Below are 22,242 nucleotides of genomic sequence, written 5' to 3'. Positions count from 1 at the left end.
TTTTGGTCACAATAATTTAACAAGTCTCTGAGAAGTTCCAAAGTTTCCCTCATCTTCTTGTCTTCTTCTGAGCCCTCAAAACTGTTCCAGCCTCTACCCATCACTCACTTCCAATGCTGCTTCTATATTTTCAGGTACCTTTACAGCAATGTCCCACTTCTCAGTTCCAATTTTCTTTATTAGTCTGTTTTGCACTGCTATAAAGAAATGCTTGAGATGGGGTAATTTATAAAGGTATGAAGTTTAATTGGCTCACAGTTCTGGAGGCTGTACAAAAAGCATGGTGCACCTGCTCAGCTTCTTGGGAGCCCTCAGGAAATTTACAATCATGGCTGAAGGTGAAGGGGGAGCTGGCACTTCACATGACCAGGAGTAGGAAGAAGAGAACAGGGAGGTACTACACACTTTTAAACAACCAGATCTTCTGAGAAATCTATCACTATGCAGTACCAAGAGGAAATGGTACTAAACCATGAAAATCTGTCCCCATGATCCAATCACTCCCACTAGGACCCCCCTCCACCACTGGGGATTTTATTTTAACATTAAATTTGGGCAAGGACACAGGTACAAACCATATCACTCTACTTGCTTTCATTTTCCCAGAAAATAAACAACCTTGTTTCATCTTCATTTGTGAAATATTTAAATTTATATTGAATAACACATTCTCAGGTTATTTTTTAAGCACTTTAAAGATGGCATTCTATTGTCTTCTGGATTGCTAAGATTCTGATAAGAAGTCTGTTGTCATTCTTATCTTGTTTCTCCCTGTGTATATAATGTATATTTTTATTGGCCATTATTAAGAGTTTCTTCTTATGAATGCTTTTCAGAAATTTTATTACATGTACCTTAATATATGTTTAGTTGTTCTCATCTTTCTCAGAGTTCTATATGTTTCTTGGATCTGTAGGTTTATTTGTCATGAGTTTGAAAAAAAAGCCATTATTTCTTCAAGTTTGTTTTTTTTTTTTTAACCCCACATTCTCTTTCTTTTCTTGCAGGGACTTTCAAACATATGCTAAAGCACTTGATAGTACCATATAGGCTATTGAGGTGTTGCTTTTTTGTTGGTTGGTTGCCTTTTTCCTATTTTCTTTGTCAGCCTCATTCTGAATAGTTTATATTCCTATTTTGTCATATTCAGTATCTTTTTTTTCCCCCCCTGAAATGTCTACTATGCTGTTAACACTATTTAGCAAAATTTTCATTTCATATATTTTACATTACATCTCTAGATGTTTCATTTGGGTCTTTGCAAAAATATTCTTCTCCGTATTTATTCACATTTTCTTTAATCCTTTGAGCATACTGATTACCATCCTTGCCTGCTTACTTCCATTACCTCTGCCATATCTGATTATGTTTCTATAAAATGATTTCTTTCCTAGTTATGAGTCAAGTTTTCCTGTTATTTGTTACACATAAGAATATTTGACTGTATGCCAAACACTGCTAATCTTATACATTTGAGGGTTGGATATTGTTGTATTTCTTTAAGAACAGCCAAATTACTTGAGAATTAGTTTGATCCTTTCAAAGCTTGTTTCCAAAATTTTAAGGTAAGTCTAGGATAAGGTTTATTCTAAGCCAACATTAGCCCTATAAATAAATTGTAACCCTTCTGAATTTTCTTATGAATGTCCCATATAGTCAATGAGGTCTCTCCACTCTGGCTGGTGGGAATTTGAATGATTTCCTGCTTTGTGTAAGCTCTGGGAATTATTTGTTTTGCAGTTCTCTAGTAATTTTTCTTTCTCTAAAGGTAGCTTTTTGCCTGACTTCATGGAGTTTCTACATAGGTGTATGCAGATTAGTATTCATTTAAAAACTCAAGGAGACTTTATGCAGATTTCTGAAGCTCTTTCTATATATCTCCCTTCTTTCTTGGACTCTGTCTTGAAAATTCTAGTCTTTATGGTGTTTGTTTTCTTATTTGGGTAAGACCACAAGTCTGGGTTCTCTCTCCCTGCACCATAGCCTGGAAGCTGCCTCCAGGCAGAAATCTGAAGTGATTGCAAGGTTCATTTTATTTTTATTTTTATTTTTTCTTTCTTCTCAGGAATCATAATTCTGTGATGCTGAGGGTCCATTTCCTAAAATCTATTGTATCATATATTTAGTTCCATTTTCTAAATATTTATGATGAAAGGGTAAGTTTGGACTCATTTATTCTCTCATGGCCAAAAGTACACGACCACCTGGTATAGTTTCTAAGTAATTTTTGTTACTTTTGTTGATGTTGCTCTTATGGACATTTTATATATAGTTTCTTCAACTCAGCCATAGTGTAGATGGCAATTCTTAACAAAAGAGTTTAGTTTCGGCCAGAAAATCCTAATGAGTTTCTACCAGATATTTTTTTCCTGAGTGGATTTGTGATTAAGGCTATCAAGGCCTTTCTCTAGGGAAGCTAAATAATGTGCATTTGAGTATACGTTATCTGATTTCTAAGCTTCTCTTTTAATTGGATGTCTATATATTGTCTTATAACTAGTTTTACTTGATTTCTTAACTTCCAGAATGAAAAAACCTCAAGAATTAAGTGAGATACTATCTCACATCTGGCCTTCATTGTATTCTTCCAGTGTTCTGAAAGCAAATGCAATTAAAACTCTCCACTTAGTACTGGAATTTAAGCAGCAAATGGTGCCTCAGGGTCTGAGGAGATGCTGCCTTTGCTATTTCCCAAAACTTAGAAGTTTTCTTTTGCCTTGCAGGACGTAGATTTTTAAAAAATTCTGGAGTTTTAATCTTTCTCTAGTAGAAACTCTAATTTAGTGTAACTATTTGAAATAAACATCTCAGGAGACAAAAAGCTATTTTAAATAGATGACAACATCTTGTGGCATAATTGCATGCTAGTGCAATTTAAATGAACACTATCTTTCATAGACAAAATCTATTTTAAAATTCTATCTATAAAACAGTTGAGGAAGAATTGTAAACATAAGAACATTCTGTTATTTTCCTTGGCATTTAGAAAGTGCTGCTTTTGAAACCTTTATTTTAGGTTCTGAAATAATTTTAGAAAGTGTACATAGTTTTGCTTTCAAAGGTCATGAGCAAGTATAAATATACCCATTTTAGAACAAGGAAAAGCTTTCAATTCCCCCTACATCTTACTATCCTCTTCCAAGACTAAAAACTAAAGTAGATCTAAAAATTTCTAATATCTGCTCATTTCCCAGAGTTGAACAAAGTAGAAAATATTCAGATTCGATCAATAGTATTCAAAAATGAAGAGATGAACCCTTATCTGTGTTGGAGGATGAAAGCAAATTCTTTTGGATGCTTCTCAGACTTGATACCACAAGTCCACTCTCATTGAAGGGACTCATATTCCTTTGGGTTCAGCCTCTCAGATCCCTTTGGTAACAATAATTCATGGTCCAGCAAGATCTCAGTAAAAGCATCATCATATCATGATGATGAAGAAGAAGATGATGATGATCATGATGATAAAAATAAAACAAAAAACCCACCTGCTATAAAAAAACAGAAAAACAAAAAAAAAACAACACTGAGAAGTAAGCAGTCTAGAAACCTGAAATAATTGTCCACATGAAATTATAAAGTCCTTTTGACACCCATAGTAATTCTACTTTAAGTTTCATAATAATATTGATTACTAATTAGTTTTTGGCTTGGGCTATTATTTTGAATGATGGTAGAGTGAGAGGAGTGCTCAAAGGAAATACAGGTTTGCATACATAAATGTGCATTGTGATGGAGGGTTCTTAATTTACAGTAACATATAGAATTTGAAGATTACTTCAAAGGGTATTTAAAACTCATGTGTTTGAAATTCATGATAAGAAAATGTGTACTTTCTTAAGGGACAAAGTTTTCAGGTAAAGTTTCTACTAGTCAGATTTTTCCTGAGAGGTAATTTGGAACGCGATGGCAGAAAATGTGCAAACTAGAGATATGTTCATTCTCTTACTCCTCTCTATTTAGAGACTAAAGGTAGTATGAACTGGTTTCATATTTGGTTGAAATGCCTTGAAAAAGCAAACAATTTTAAGAGAGCTGCTTATCTGCTGCTTCTTTCAACTACCCTGACTCTCCTATAATAATTTGTCTTTTAATTTCTTCTAGTGGATACTCCATTCCGATCCCCTTACCGGTCCCTACTAATTCTCCCGGTCCTAGACTGCTAGACAGCTCTAAACATCAACTCTGTGTGGGGCTCCACTCACTGTCTAATTAAAATGATTGTCACTGTGATTATGTTATACTCGTAGGTGGATAAGGAAGAGTTAATCATCTGAATTATTGTATACCTAAGAGTTTTAGAATTGTACCACAGAGAGTCAACCTAAAGCCAAGGTGAACTATTTTTAAATCTATATTTTATTTTTACCTGAGAAAAGCAATATATAATCATTGCACAATACGAAGAAAATATGAAAATCCAGGGTCACCTCTTCCTGTCCCATCATATCAGCTATTTCCAATTAAGACAACAGTATACAGACTATTATTCCAGTTATTCCTTCCCCAGGAGTCTTTTAGATTTTAAGGAATCTGTGCAATGAAATATTGCTCAACAGAAGTGAGACACTTAGAACTTCAGATTGGGGGAACCTGGAACCTCACTGGCAGTCCCTAGTAAAACCAGACTTGATCCTTGTAGACAGTTTCTGGAGTTCCAAGTGAATGTCTGAAACAAAATCATATTTATCCAGACTAGATGAAAGGAGACAAGTTTTAGAGTATAAATTTTATAAGATTCCATGATTAAAATTCTCTAAGCTATATTGGACTCTGTTTTGTTATTATTATTTGACTTTGAAATCTGTATTCAATTTTGGATAACGCATTTCAATACACTTGCAAAGGAAAAAATCATCCTATTTAAGTCTCTGGTAGAAAATTACTGTGAAGTATGGTGGGCAGGTTTCCTCCTCTTTACAGTAACAACAGTGGACTTCTGTAACAGAAGTGGTTTAAATTAGAAAGAAAACCTTTGTGACTAAGCAGTCAAATGCTAAATTGGGCTTCTTAAGGCAGTGGTGAAAGCTTCTAATAGAATGATGTTTCCAAAACAATTCAGGCTTCATTCACTAGGAAATACTTTGAAAAGATGGGGACCGTCATAGAGTTGCCAGCTCTTTAGTTTTTCCAAGTAGGTATGTTAAATAAAAAAAACATGTATTTATTCAAATATATACACTGGAAATGTATTCTCAATCAGGCACTGTGCCAAATAAAATGTGGGGCTGTGGTGGTGAATCTGTTTCCTCACGTCCTTATAGTTTCGATGGGGATTGTTATCAACCAAACACACAAATAAACATAAAGTTACAGTTGTGATTAGTGCCATAAAGAATATGTAGCTGTATAAAAAGAGTCTAATTTGGCTATTTAGAAACTAAATATGAAGGAAAGACACATGGTCAACATCATGGCTAAGACTGATTGAGAACTTACTCTGTGGCAGGCGCTGTTCTAAGCATGTATGTATAACATCATTTGATTCCCACAGAGACTCTAGAAAGTGGGAATGTTATTATACCTATTTTAAAGAGTGAAAATCTTAAAAGGCATAGGAAGATTAATTAACTTGTCCTGGTTTTGTAGCTCACCAGTAGGACAGCCTGCAGTCACACTCTGATAGTCTGATTCTGGAGTTCACACTCTTCACCATCAAAAAGAGGAAAATTTTTCATAATTTTCATAAATTCCTAACTTTTTGAAACCTGTATTACCCTGTTCCCATTTTTTCTTTTAGTGACAGAGTGCTAAAAATTTGGGGCCAGGGGCTAGTCATGGATCAGCAATGGAAAGACACTTTTTGAAGGTGACTTTTCCAATGAGGATCCATTGAATAGGATAGTTTAAATGAGCTCCTGCTAAAAGAGAGTGGAATGAAATAGATTGCTTTTAGAGGACAATTCCAGCCCTCTAGTCTTAAATGCATTTTCAATAATGTGATATGCAACCTTAATCTGACTCTTAAAGCTATTGTATTTTTTGTTCCCTTTGACTTACAATAAACAAATGAAAAAGTGAAATGCACCAAAGAGGATACATAGAGCATTCCTTGGTGCTTCTATTCCAAAGATGATTTGGAATTTCCTTTGTTTAAGCAAGTTTTGGGGTGCAGTGGCTCATGCCTGTAATCCTAGCACTTTGGGGGTCTGAGATGGGAGGATCACTTGAGCACAGGAGTTCAAGACCAGCCTGGGAAACATAGCAAGACCCCCACCTCTATGAAAAATAACATTTAAAAAAAATTAGTCAGGTGTGGTGCCATATGCCTGTAGTCCCAGCTACTCAAGAGGCCAAGGCAGAAGGACAACTTGATACCAGGAGATCAAAGCTACAGTGATCTGAGATCATGCCACAGCACTGCAGCTTGGGCAACAAAGTGAGACCCTGTCTTGAAATGGAAAGCATTTATTTATTTGGTTTGTTTGTTAAAGGGCAAGTAAGTATGCATTTTTTTTTAAAGTTCCGTATCACTTGCAGGTTTTATTCACTTTTGTTATAAAGATGAGAGGATGCTAACAATAAGAAAAAGTCCCAACATTTTCCAATGAACATTTAATTTTACTTTAATGAGAATTAATTGATGTGAAGGAAATAAAAATTAATTACTATATTCCTAAGGATTAAGAACAATCTGAGAGAAAAACATTTCATTTTTATCAATCTGAGATGAAAAAGTTCCTGACAAAGAACCTTCCTTTGGTAGCTTTCAATTTATCAGACCATTTCCAGAGCCCAAGTCACTTTTCAGCTCTAGTAAGGAAGACATTAATGCTTTATAAAAGCAACTGGGGTATCTCACCACAGTGGGAAACCACTTTTAAACTCACATCGGGAAGCCTTCACGAAGCCTTGTTTCTGGGAAAACTTACATAAATCACTGCTTTTCCCAGTTGAGATTGGCTGCCTGCGGTGGTGATGACAAGGTCAAAGATACGGACTAGGAGTCCAAGGTCAGGCCTTATAAGGGGTAAACAGAGAGTGTTCCCTTTGCTTTTGTCCCATGCATTGAGAATGCAAGCTCATCAAGCAAAGCCCCAGAAGGTAGGCTGGCAGGTCAGATGTATCATATTGTTATGGTTCCTTTCTGTATTTGTATTTGTTATGGACTATAAACCATGATGATGCAATAAAGGGCCAGGGCCATGAATTCCAATTGGCTGTGCAGTGCTATTTCATGGAGGGGCAAGTCCAACTGTTATGAATTCAGACAACTTAATAATTTCAGTTTCACTGCATTGCTCTGCTCCCCAGGAACCTGCAGAAGATAAGTGATTGGGCACTATCATAAATCCAGATGTACATACAATGGGAAAATAACTGGTGAAGCTTTAAATCAATGCAGAATGTTAGACTAATAAAGATGTTGATCATACTATTTGGTGGAAATATTAACTAGGAAAAGTTGATAAAATGTACTTTTTAAAAAAGATGAAACTAGTCAAATACATTTCTTTGTGCTTATTTGTATCTGCATGAATATAAAATGCCATTGGTTCTTCAGCTTTAACACCTAAGGGATTTATAAGCATATTGCTTCAATAAAACTTGGTTCATCTGTACAGTACATGGCTCAGATATGCATATTTAATTACTCTGAAAGTAATTTACTTGTACAGATGGTGGTATTAGAGGGTCTTACTTCAATTTAAATTACTTTCATTGGGAAAAAAAGTGTTCTTTGGCTATGATTTCCAAGTAAAAATTTAACTTTTATAACATATGGAACATACCTGCTTGTAGTAATGATACGTGAATAATCCCACACATACAAAATAAACATTATTGTACAATTTTGAAACCACTCACAGGGAGTAGTATTATTACAAGATAATTCAAGACCCTCACATGCAAAGCTCAGGGAGTTGCAAAGTAAACTAGCAGCCAAAGTATATAAATGAGCTTAGAAAAAAAGCATGGAGGATCTAAGTTGCCACTGAAAGCAATGAGCAGCCTCTTCAGCAGACCACTGAAGCCCCTCCTCCCTTGATGAAATTCAAAAGAAAGTAGTGGATATTATGTGAGAAATATACCTGCTCATACCTCAGAGACTCACATGGATCTGTGTGCTCCCTAGGCAGGGACTTGAGCCGTTTTGTACTCCCCTTTCCAGAAAAGTAAAGGCTACCTTCCCCCCATCACAGCTTGGTGCCTTCTGAAATGCAACATTCATCCTGTTGAAACAAGCACCCAAATAAAAATTATCACTTTCAAAGGCAAGCCAGTCACAAAGAAAGACAAATGGCTTGTGGCATATTGTATTGATTATCACACAGTAGCTGGGTATTAAAAATTTGGAAAATATAACTGCTTTTGAAAAAGATATTGTTTTCTATTATAAGATTGTAAAAAAGTGCCCATGTGTTTGTTCATTCTTCACTGCAAGTATTTCTTTATTAAGCACTGTATCTCAGAGGCAGCACATATACTATCTACTACTCTGGTTGCTATGGTAAGTAGTCATGTTTTATTGAAGAGTAAATGGCCACCACCCACAAGAATACCTCCCAAGTGGCCTTAGCATACACTCCCTTCCCCACCCTTTCTTTTTGAGCCAACCTAATTTTTTTTAAATAAACATGAATTTTACCCTTATTTAGAGTAAGACAAAAACCTTTCTTTTTTTTTTTCTGAGACGGAGTCTTGCTCTGTCGCCCAGGCTGGAGTGCAGTGGCGCGATCTCGGCTCACTGCAAGCTCCGCCTCCTGGATTCACGCCATTCTCCTGCCTCAGCCTCCTGAGTAGCTGGGACCACCATGCCTGGCTAATTTTTTTGTACTTTTAGTAGAGATGGGGTTTCACTGTGTTAGCCAGAATGGTCTCGGTCTCCTGACCTCATGATCCACCTGCCTCGGCCTCCCAAAGTTCTGGGATTACAGGCTTGAGCCACCGCGCCCGGCCTAGACAAAAATCTTTCTACTACTTTCTCTCCTCTCAACTCTATCTCTTTTTTCCCCCTGCCCTCCTGTTTTTTTTTTTTTTTTTTTTTTTTTTTTTGGACAGTGTCTCACTTTGTTACTCAGGCTGGAGTGCAGTGGCAGGATCTCGGCTCACTGAAGCCTTGACCTTCTGGGTTCAAGGGATCTTCCTGCCTCAGAGCCCCCAAGTATCTGGGATGACAGGTACACACCACTACATCCAGCTAATTTTTTTGTATTTTTTGTAGAGACGGAGTTTCACCATATTGTCCTGGCTGGTCTTGAACTCCTGAGCTCAAGTAATCCGCCTGCCTCAGCCTTTCAAAATGCTGGGATTATAGGTGTGAGCCACTGTGCCTGACCTCAAATTTGTCCCTTAAAATGATTCTATTCATTATGGACAACAAATGAAGTTACATCGATCAGCCCTAAAATCTTTGTGATGATACATCCAAATGTGTGTGTATATATATATATATACACACACACATACAAAATAAGCTTATTTAGTAATATATTGGAGATTATATTATAGGATTCCTTTTAAATACTGAACCTAGAATACAAATAGAAAAGTATTTTGGTGATATGTGCGTGCTTGGGGATTCTATCATAAGACATCTCTATAATGTGAAGCTATACCAATGAAGGCATTTTTCAAACAACCTGTACAGTGTAAACGAATAGTTTAAATGATAGTCTGCTTATCTATCTATCATCTATCTATCTATCTATCTGTCTATCTATCTATCACCTATCTATCTGAGCAAAAAATATTTGTCATACTGTGGTAATCTGACTGATTGCCAGTCTTCAGGCCTTAAAGCAAAGTGGGGTTTGAGTCAGGTCAGTTCTCACTTTGAGTCATGACTATTTGTGTGGGTTTTACCCGAGAAATGCTCTACCAGAAATGCTTTATCAAAAATTTGGACCAGGTATGGTGACTCAGGCCTGTAATCCCAGCACTTTAGGAGACTGAGGCAAAAGGATTCCTTGAGCCCCAGATACTGAGGCTGCAGTGAGCTGTGGTCACATCCCTGTACTACAGCCAGGGCAGCAGAGTGAGACTCTGTCTACACACACACACACACACACACACACACACAAAATGGCTTAAGAAGACAAAATCTCTGAGGACAGTGACAAACATTTCTTGGACTAAAAAGCCTACAACTAATCAATGGCTTCCAGTTTCTTTAACAAATTCAGCTAGCAATTTCTGACCTCTGCCATATTTCTATTTTTGCTTTATCTGCCTCAAATTTGGCCTGAAAATGACTAGGTTAGTTTGCTCACTTGGACTCTGTATGTACCTGCAACTCTGTGCACAACTTTTCCTATCATTTGGGGTTAGCTGAATTGTTATTTTCTCACCAAGACTGAAAACTACTACCATTTCATGAAGAAGAAGAACACAGGCCAAGGTGAGAAGAAAAGATAATGGGGATCGGTGGAATGAGAAAAGTGTTTCTTAATTATGCTGTAGACTGTCTCTGCTGGGTCCTTTTTCTACCCTGCACTGTGCAAAATAACTGTCAGACAGTGGCTGCTACAGAGATGATGCAGCAGCGGCAATAGATAATACAGCCGTACCTCTGAGACACACAGGAGGTGACTTTTTACTTTTAAGGAGAAAAGCAAGAGATGAGAGGAAAAAAGATCAAATATGTTCAAGAATTTTTTAAATTTTACTCTCACTCTTGTTTATTACATATTTTCAGCTATAAGAGGATTCCCCCCCATATAATTCTTTTTATTGATTTTTATATTAAAGCAATCGAAAGCAATGTGGTATCATTTTCTGGTATAATAGAGCCATAGAAGCATGACAGCAGACACCTCACTGGGGAAAATAACATGTAAACACTATACAAATTAGCCTCTTCTAATGCAGTTAATAAAAGAAAGCAAACACTTGCAGATGGAGTAGAATTAAACAATACATTAGCACACAGTGTATAAGCGTACTGTAGTCTTTGTTTTTTATTATAAATGACCATCACTAAAATGATCCTAAATATGCCATTAAAGAAAACTTACTTGCTAATAGGTGAAGACTAATGAGGCAATAGAAAGTATAATTGGAGAACTTGCTACCTCAACCACAGAAGAGTATACTGGTATTCACAAACAAATACCAGTGTCTGTTGAATTTTGTAGTTAACTCTGAAAAGTGAAAAACACAGTTCGAGTCCAGCCTGGGAAACATGATGAGACCTCGTCTCTCCAGAAAATACAAAAAATTAGCTGAGCGTGGTGGTGAGTCCCTATAGTCTCAGCTGCTTGGGAGGCTGAGGTGGGAGGATCACTTGAACATGGGAAGTTGAGGCTGCCATTGCACTCCAACCTGGGTAATGGAGCAAGACTCTGTCTCAGAAAAAGAAAAAAAAGTGAAAACATGTACACTTTATTCATTTATTCATTCAAATTTGATTTATTACTTACATTTGTGTCAGTGTTAAATGCTATGGAGAAATAAAAGTAGCCACAGTCACTGAAGTTATAGAAATATGGGAAATAGGATTCTTTGCTTGTCACACAGAACTGACTGCTTCTTTAAGACTTACAAAGATGTGAGAAGCTCTGGGCCTTCAAAAAAGAACTCAAAATGGTACAAGAGTACAGCCATGAAAACAAATCTGAATAGAACAAGTGCACATTACCATTTATTCTCATGTTTGCCTTTTCATTAGATTCCTCTCTCCACAACCTCATGTTTCCCCCATGGACTTTGATTCTCATACATGCCCTATATGGATTTAATGTTTCTTGTTCCATTAGCCACATCTTCAACTTGACTTCCACCGACCAGCATGAGTGTGGTTTTGCATTTTGATAATTCTTTAGTATCCAATTCGTGACCCTCCCCAGATTTTCAGCTTCATTACCCTCACATTTTGCTGACAGGTGGTAGCGGTTTGCCCTGAAATGCCATCAAGATAAAATAAATGAAAACAAATGCAATTCAAGATACAGTGTGATAAGTGCCATTAGAGATGTATAAACAGGATACTATGGAGTTTCGAGCTGGAAAATGCCACAATCGGGGATGCCAAGGAAGACTTGATTTAAGACATACAGTGACATCAGAAACTAAATCCATGAGTCCCAAAATGTGTTAGCAAAAAAGCTGCCTCAATATATTTAGGGGAGAATCTTTTATAAACCTAACAGAATATTCTGACCCACAGAGCTCTTTGATCACTTAATAATAGTTCATATACATAGCTATGCTCGACAAAACACATATACAGAATTCTCACATTTTGTTCAGAGGAATTCACAAATGTGAAGATGAATTTTACAAAGAAGTGAGCCAATTATTTCAGCTTGAGTGCTTTCTTACATGCAAGTGAAAATTCTTAATAAAATTGAAATTAACTCCATTACTACTAGATCTGAAGGAGTTTAGGAGGTGTTTTATATACTCAAATCATCAGGAGAAAGCACAATTCGAATAAAGAACAACATATTCTCATGCATTTAGATGCAGTCTGCAATTTTTCCAGTTACATGCTTCTTGAAAGCAGGATATTGGGAATCTTTATTTTTAAGTCATTGCAGGTAATTTCTGAATCAGGGGGCTCATGGGTTTCCAGATGAGAAACAACGCTCCATGGACTTCATCTCGCTGCTTCTGGGACAAGGCTGGCTGGGCAGGACTGTGGATCAGGAGAGTCAATCTCAGACTTACTTGATTTGTTTGGAAGTGTCTGAGGAACCAGCCCATCAAAAGGAGAGAATGTATATGATGAATCCAAACTAATGGAGCTAGAGTGAAGGCCCATAGCAGTAAATGGCCATGAAAACTGGATGTGGGAGACCAAGGAGGAAATGGAAAGCCAGACTAGTGATGGTTGTTGAGGAAAAAGGGAGCAAAGGGGAGCAAAGGAGAAGGTGGAGTAGAAAAGGGCTTGTAAGCAGCCCCAAGCCTGCCAGACACTTTCAAGAATGCAGTGGGGCTAGGACCAGGGAGGCTAGTCTCTACTTAGGATACCTAAATGAGGGGTGCTGGGGAAACCCTTTGGTAGAATTTAGTTAACTTAGCAGAGATCTGAATACATTACGGAGGTGAATAAACACTGAATTAACAAGATCATACTGCACTCCAGAAAACTTGATTGAATGACTGATAGATGCATTCGTTCTTCGTTCATGCATCCAGTGTGTTTTGTACATGCTCTAGGCACCCTTTGAGACCATGGGGAATCAGTAGAGAAAAACATCAGTATATGAACACATTCTTAGCTATGGTCTACTTAGTCATGATTTGTTTTTAAGTATGAAAATAATAAAGCTGATTGGGTGTAATAGCATGCTCTATTTTGGAAACACATTAACTAGTCAAAACAAGGTATGTTAAATAGTAAACAAGTAGTATAAATCATATTTAATTGCCAAATGAATCCATCATCGATTAACTTTGAAATGGAAGAAATAAGCCGCATGGGCTATTGATGTTAATAGATATTCCTCGAATAATCTTTTTCCTTCACTCAACAAAATCTTTCTTGGAATTGAATAAAAATGTTGAAGTTACTTCATTGAAAAAATATCTTCTATATGAGTCACAAAAATGTAGATAATGTAACTTATAAAGTGGTCAGAATCTAAAATAGTGAAGTAGTCAAAAGACAGAAAGTAGGAAGACAGTGACCTGGCTTATCTTGTGGAACGGTGCTCCTCAATTATGCCTAAACAGTGCCTAGTACTGGGAGCAAGGCCTCGACGGATATGTCTCCAGACCTGTTTGGGGTAGGCATACCAGAAAGACCATCAGGAACCAATACCTCCTTAGGGAAGAGAAAGCAGTCTAGATTTTACCCAATTTCCGGTGTATCAGTTGTCAGAGGGATTCTACCTATAGCAGGGTCTCTGTCATTCGTTTCGTTGCATATCTAAGGCCCAGCGGAAGAAGGGTTGTGACTAAAAACTGAAAAATGTAGTTCACTAGAAACTCTTAAATTAAGGTGTAAGCAGCACAGCTTAGAAGCCTGTTTCAACAAGGTATTACATGACAGAGAGACAGAGAGAGAGAAGCTTTCTTTATTTTGCCACGAAATACATTGGAGCTTCAGCTCCATAAACACTCCAATGCATGAGCAGCCCCAGCAAAAGGGGTGGTCATGGTACCAGAGGACAAGGCAGGAAAGCCTGGCATAGGCAGCCATGCTGGACAGGTCTGGATAGTGGTGGGCGGGACGGCATCCATGCAAGTGGGACTCGTACCTGATGGATCTCATATCCGAGCACATGTGAGGTGCCCCTGGGGGAGTTCCAGAAATTCTTCAGTGGTGGAGAAAATGTTAATGATGCTTGAGGGCTCTGTAATAACAGGTATAAACCAGAGCAAAAAGTCAAGTAAGAGTTACTAATGTTAAAATAACCTATTTATTATAAATTGGCCATCAACGGATCTCAAAACTGACTGAGAAAAGTTTCACCACACATATAATCAGTTGCTAAACAAATAAAATGTGAATATTATGGCTCTGTTGGAGAAACTTTTGTGTAAATGTTTTTTGAAATATTCAACAGAGAGCTGTAGAAACTAGTAAAATCTCAGGACCTTTAGAACTGAAAGTTTTCCGTGGATGCCACATATTTATCTATTATAAAGAAAGTATAAGAGCCAGAGAACTAAAAACAATAGTAGACTATAGAGGCTAGGGTATATTAAAAATAATTTGAAGACAAATAAATATCTAGATAACATTTATATAATAGCTATTGCCAAAGAGGCAGATGGCTTATAGAGATCAAATGTAGACTCAAATCCAGGGCATTTTCAGTGACCAGAAACTTTGTAACTAAGAAAATAAGCATTTTCTTGAAACAAAAACCCAAAAATCAAGTTATTTACATAGCACTTGATAATATTGTATTCAGATATGCTATTTTTTTACATTTTGCAATAATTCTATTATCATTGTTTCTCTTTCTACTTCCTATTTTTTCTTTCCTTATTCCTCCTTTTTTCTGTCCCTCTCTTTTTTTTTCTCCTTCTTCCTCTCCTCTCTCCTTCTTCTTCACTCCTTTCTTCCTTTCCTCCCTTTCTCCCTTGTTACTCCCCTTCCTTCAGTCCTTCCTCCCTCCCTCCATCCCTCCCTTCCTTCCTTCCTTTTCTTCCTTGCTTCCTTTCCCCAGAAATGCCTAATTCAAAGCCTGGATCACATTTCTTAGGAATCCACAATTTACCCGAATAAATTTTAAGTGGTATTTCACTCCAAAATTCAGAGTGCCTCTACACCCTTCATTATTTTATTTTTCTTCATATTATTTGTCACTTTCTAACATACTGTATATTTCACTTATTTTTCCTAATGTCTGATTCCCACACATAGCAGAGGATCACAGAATATATGTTTAATGAGTTGATCTCACTTTTGGGGAGTTCATTATTGTTGTGCTGTGTTAAAAACATTACTAAGCAAATGATTAATATAATAAGACTCAAAGAAGATCGTTTATCAATAGCAGCAAAAATTACTTTCAAGCATTTCAGAATAATCATGTGTGGGGGGGAAAAGTTGCCTAGAAGTCATTCAATACATTATTATGGACTGTTACCAAAAAAAGCTATGTGTGTAACATTACTCAAAGATAATATATCAACTGCGGCATTACAGGACTTTTCTTTTACAAGTGTTTTAAAATTCAGACATCTTTCATCAATCTAGACTGACTTTTCCAAATCTGAAAGAGCTGTTAACCTCACATCATCTGTCAGGTCAGTCTACTAGGCAGTATTAGTTCACTAAACATTTTCTGTTTACTGAGTGAGAGGCCCTTAATTACATGCTGTGGGGAATAAAAAAATGAAAAAGACATATTCCTTATGGAGGCTAAAGGAGCAATGAATTTACCCTGAAAGTAATATTGAAAAAGGAGAAGGCAATAATAAAATAATGGAACTATTTCTTAAGTACTTTTATTTTATCCGGGATAAGCTGGATTTTAACAGAAGGATGTGAAAGGCAAGAGTGCAGTGGACTAAAGAACCAGCATGGACATAGACACGGGAAGGGTAAAGTGCATGGAGTTGTTTAAGAACCAAGGTCAGCTTGCATGGAGGCATGCCAGTTTATTAAAAATGGAATCACTTTTCATAAATGTGTAGGGTTTTTGAGGAGAAATTATGTAATAATCTGCCTCAGAGATGCTATCTAGGAAAGATTCCCTCTGTGTTGTCTTCTTACTCCGAGGTTTTCTAAGGCCCTTTGGCAAATGCATACAGAGAACAAATGCATTCTGGAAGCACCAGAGAATGCAGGATGAGAGATTTGGAATTCCCATAAACAGAAATGATAGCTCCAGATTTGCTAAGGCACTGTACAGTTGGTCAGCTTATCAGTTTTTAAGTGAAAGACCTGACTGGTTGTAAAAGGCTCTAACAGATGAAATGAACCACAGGGTAGAACTTGGAGCACAAAGGAGAGAGAGATGTTCATCCGGAATGGAATTGCGGAGTCTGAGAATCACAGAGTTTTATTATTCTCCAAGTCTTTGAATTTGAGCTTGAAGTAAGGAATACATAATGAAGATGAGTCATTACATTTCTACTCACCACTCCAGAATCAACAGTGTTATTTTTCTTCAGCAAAATTAAGTTGCTCTTGATAAGGAATCGTAATATGCAGTATGAGTCTCTGAATTCTCATTTTAGAGCTATCATTCTTGCCAAATTTACCTAGAGAAATGGTATACCTTTCTCTGGCTTTTTCTTAAAATATCTCTTATTGTTTTGTCTCGTTTTCAATACTGATTGTGATAGTGATACATAATGACTATATTAATTTGTAAAAATACCAATAAGTGCAATAAAATACCTGAAATACCATGGCTGCTATTATTTTCTAGGTCATTGTCTTACTCTTTTTTTTTTTTCAGCTAATGATGAATAGTCAGCAAGAAATCACAACATGAACAAACACACATGTATAGAGCCACCCCAAACTAAACACCTGTATAAATAATTTTCCTTAAAATACATTATAAATATTTTCATATCAATTTTGTTTCCTTCAGAACATAGTTATTAATTATCAGATAGAATTTTAATATACAAATATACCATAATTTATTTAGCCAACCTCTAGTCTTTGGTCATTTAATTTTTTTCTAATTTTTACATTAAAAATATAGTGATATGTGGTACATAAACATTTAGCATATCCATTATCATTTCCTTATGATAGAATTGTAGGGTAAAGGGTTTGCAATATGTTCAGGGTTTTGACGCACATTGCTAAATCACCTCGGAGCTGAGCATGAATGACTATTTCCCTGAATACTATCCAATATAGTAACTAAAAAAGAAAAAATAAAAATGATATATTATCTTAATGTTATCTTGACTAGTGTCTTTATTACCACTGAGATTGAACATTTTTAATATGCTTTTTAGCCATTTCTATTTCTTAATTTGTAAAGCAGGTGCCTATTTGGAAACTTGTGTTTTATTGATTTCTTTTTTGTTGTTGTTTTTTGAGACCTGAGTCTCTGTCACCAGGTTGGAGTGCAGTGGTGCGATCTTGACTCACTGCAACCTCCGCCTCCCAGGTTCAAATGATTCTCCTGCCTCAGCCTCCTGAGTAGCTGGGACTACAGGAGCATGCAATTACACACAGCTAATTTTTGTATTTTTAGTAAAGACAGGGTTTCACCATGTTGGCCAGGATGGTCTCGATCTCTTGACCTTGTGATCTGTCCGCCTTGGTCTCCCAAAGTGCTAGGATTACAGGCGTGAGCCACCATGCCTGGCCTGTTGTATTGATTTCTAAGAGCTCTTTAAATGTTAGGAAGAGTAAGCCTTTATTTGTTATATGTGAATTCTTACTTAGAATTACAAAAATGAAGTTCTATCCATCATAGATATAGTATAACCTGTATAGGTTATACTTTAAACCTTAAAATATTTTGATATTTGCATCAAGTAAATTATTTTTAAAATAATTTATTGGAATAGAAAAAATTCAGTGTGAAAATAAAATCTATTTCACGATTCTCATGAACAAACAGATCTTAATTGCTCCACTAGAGATTTTAATACCAGTCTTTTAAGTTACAAATAGCAATAAAAAGGATAATTCACTCCATAAACCGGCTAGCAATCAGAATGCAAATCAGAGGATGAGCTATTGCTTCATCAGGAAAGCAGTGACTAGGTTTTTAATTGTCACACCAAATTTCATAGAAAACTGGGGAAATATGACTGACAGCACATCGAAGATATACATAAGAGTGAAAACCAGAAATTCGTGTAGATGGAATTTATTTTATTTTTCTTTCAAACTTCTGATCAAGATTATATTGGGGTAGGAAGAAATTGTAGATTAAAAAGAAATCATTCTGATAGCTTTATTAGAGCATAGTATTTGGTGATAAACTACCAAGATTTTTAAACTAGATTTGGCTTTAAATCCTGAAGTTGGTTCTTGCTTTGTCTTTCTGCTTGCTTGGTTTATTTAAATGGCTCTATAGATACTGGTACTTCTGTAAAGTTTTACTTCTAGAAAAAAGATATTTAAACAGAAAATCAAGACATAAGCCACCTTTCAAAAATCCCTACTCTACGGTATTTATTTTATTCAACCTGAAAATTGCAGTAATCATGTTTAGTTTTTGGTTTTTTTTTTTCCTTTCTTCAATTACTTCCTTGATTGGAAAATCTCTGAGTGCCAGGAGAATGCCTTATAGGTAGATAAGATTCTTCTCCATGATCACTTCTGAGTCAAGTTAAGACTCTCAGTTAAAAATATCCACCCAAAATGATTTTTTAAATCTGTGGTCCATTTATACCAGGCAGTACTACTCAACAAATAAAAATTACCTATTGATACATGCAACTTGCATGGATCTCAAGAGCATTATGCTGAGTGGGAGAAGTCAATGTAAAAATCACAATCTATATGATTCCGTTGGTATATCACGTTTGAAACGAAAAGGCTATAGAGATGGAGAACAAATTAGCTAGGGGTTAAGGATGGTGGTGGGGAGGGAAGTGGATATGATTACAAGGGGTAGCATGAGCCACATTCTTGTAGTGATGGGATCGTTCTACATGTTTATTGCAGTGGTGTTTACATGAGTCTACATATGTGATGAAATGGCATCAAACTACTTACACACATTGTCCCAATGTTACAACATCAATATAATATCAAACAATATCAATGTTTGATATTGTATCATAGCAATATAAGACGTAACCACTAGGAAAAGTTAGGTATACAAGATCTCTCTATAGTACTATATTTACAACATTTGGTGAATCTATAATCATTTTGAAATAAATTTTTTAAAAAAATCCACTCAAATGGAGAAGGGGGTAGGATAGGGCCTTTCTGGAGGTTCAGAGAGGAGCAAACTTTAGCCAGTCTTCAAGACAATTCTATTTTAAAAAATAAAAACAAAACAAACAAAAAACTGCATGCACAAAGCATTTACCATTCCTCTAAAAGTATATGCTCAGAATTCTTATTTTTGAGATTTAAAAATACAAATATTTAGCTTTCCCTAGCAATTTTATAATGCATACTTTTAATATAATTATTTTAAAGAGATGAAATTTTAGTATGTTCCCAAGGCTGACCTCTAACTCCTAAGTTCAAGCAATCCTCCCGCTTCAGCTTCAAGAATAGCTGGGACTACAAGTATGTAGCACCTTGCCCAGGTTTTTAATATAATATTAGAATGATTTTATAGTGTATGCGCTTTAGTATACTATGGATATTATATTTTTATTTTTACATATTATAGACTCTTTTAGCAAATATATTGTATGTACTTTTACTATATAGAACAGTTTTTCTTAGGAAATTTCTCTTTCTAACATTAAGAAACGTTATCATGGTAACCATGGAAGTCTGTCAAAATTTCAAAGGTGCTATCTGCAGATCTTTGACTAGAATCAACTACCCTGAAATTACATAAACCTGAAATTTTGATTTGAAGCTGCAGTTAAGCATATTGGTTTACTGTTGAGTAAACTGAATTTAAATACATTTGAAATCCTTTTTTGAAGATATAGAATGGGATGTCAGTTGGCTTTTTCATAAACTGAATTTACTTAAACCTGAAGTCGTGATTTAGAAATATAGTTAAGTACGTAAATTGGCTTGTGTGTGTATTTGTGTATAATTTGCATAATGTGGCCAATTTTATAATTTGCATATTTCATCACAATAGTTGGATGACCTGGGGCAAATGACTGCAAGTTCTCTACATTTCTGAAACATGTAGATGATAATAATACCTGTCTTACCTTCTTCACAAGGTAAAACACTAAACAAAGGTTATTATTGTTACTAATAAAAATAATTGCAACAGGGCTGTTTTGTCAACCTGTGGAGTATGATCTATTCATAAAGCCTGTCTTTTCCACCTCTGAAGAAGAATTTAAATGAAGCATACACGAAAGAGTTTTTTGATTAGTTCCAAGTAAATACCATCAAATAAAACCCCTAAACAAACACATAGACAGTGTAAAAATAAAAAAGCCACACTCTAACAATGGCACAGGGCAGATACGTTCCTTCTGTTATGGTAGCTGTAACTTGCCCCCATTTTTTAAATTATTTTTTTCTTTATAGCATCAAAAAATTTCAAGTTATGCTTGTTCATTTGAAAACTGTTTATTGGCCTGCTGTGATGGCTCATGCCTGTAATCCTACCACTTTGGGAGGCCAAGGTGGGAAGATCACTTAGGCTCAGGAGTTCAAGAGCATCCTGAGCAACACAAGGAGACAAGTCTTTACAAAAAGTAAAAAAAAAAAAGAAGTTACCCGAGTGTGGTGGCATGCACCTGTGGTTCCAGCTACTCAGGAAGCTGAGGTGGGAAGATTGCTTTAGCGCAGAAGGTAGAGGCTGCAGTGAGCTGTCATCATGCCACTGCACTCTAGCCTGGGTGATAGAATGAAACTCTGTCTTAAAAGAAAGAAAACTGAATCCAGTCTTAGAAAATAATGGTAGTATTGCTTCTAAAAAAGTAAACATTCAAAATATTCACCAGAGAATGGATAAGCAATGATATATCTATTACAATAATGTGGCATTTTTAGAGACATAATAATAAGTGAAAATGAGATATGCATGGTATCATTTCAACTATATAAAATTTGGTTTAAAAATTAGTGTGATACTTCAGAATATTAACTGGGTTTCCCTAGACAGTAGAATGGCTTTTTTTCTTTTCTACAAATTTGTTTCCAAATTTTCAGTAATGAGATTTCTTACTTTTATTTTTAGAAAAAAACTTGTTTGAAACTGTTAACTGTTGTTGCGGTAGACAGCCTCTAAAGTGGCATCCAGTGAATCCTCACCTTTTGATACACACGTCCTTGTGCAATCACTCCATGAGTATGGGCTGGACCTGGTGTCTTGCACATAATAAATAGAATATGGAAAAAATGATGGAATGTTATCCTGTGATTAGATTACAAAAAACAATGTCTTCCATCTAGGGTGCCCTATTTCTGCTTTCTTGTGCACTTACTCTGAAGGACATCAGCTGCCATGTTGAAAGCTTCCTTATGAAGTGATCCACATGGCAAGAAGTTGATGTCCTCCACAAAAATGTACTTGGTTTTCATTCAAAAATATACCTGGTAATCTAAAAGTATTAGAAGTAAAATAAATTATTGCTATTAATATATTTAATCATCATGTAAATATTTTTTTCAGCTTTTTTCTATGTCATAGCTATGTGCTTATGAACTGAAGAGCCAAAAGTGAACAAGACAAGTTAATGATATCAAGGATCTTGTAGTCTGGTCTGGTCTGGATTGGGAAGGATAGAGATACATAAGTAGATAATAATTTCAATAAAATTGAAGTATAAATATAGAGAAATAAATATAGTGTCATGGGAGCACAGTAGGAGAGACTATCCTTCCCAAAATAAATTAGAAAAAAATCCACAAAGGATGATACATCTAAGCCAGATTGTACAAGATGAGAAGTACATGCAGGGTAGGGGATAGGTTGTGGAGAAATGCTAGACTCAGGTAATAGCATGTACAAATGTGGAATTGTTACTGTAATAGCCATGATGGGAAAGAGCAGGTGATGAGACATGTCAGTGTGTAGAGTCCATAGAAATAGTGAGAGATGGATCTGGTAAAACAGTGGAGCTAAATAATGAAAAGTATTAGAAATCAAATAAAGAAATAAAGATAGAAGGCTAAGACAGGAGAATTCTTGAATCTGGGAGGCAGAGGTTGCAGTGAGCCAAGATCATTGCACTCCAGCCTGGGTGTCAGAGTGAGACTCCATCAAAACAAAAAGAAAGAAAGAAAGAAAAGAAAGGAAAGAAAGGAACGAA

This window comes from Colobus angolensis, unplaced genomic scaffold, assembly GCF_000951035.1.
Source record: "Colobus angolensis palliatus isolate OR3802 unplaced genomic scaffold, Cang.pa_1.0 Scaffold186, whole genome shotgun sequence".
NCBI classification, from domain to species: Eukaryota; Metazoa; Chordata; class Mammalia; order Primates; family Cercopithecidae; genus Colobus; species Colobus angolensis.
The sequence above is the reverse complement of the archived record's forward strand: the minus strand, read 5'-3'. Positions refer to the sequence as shown.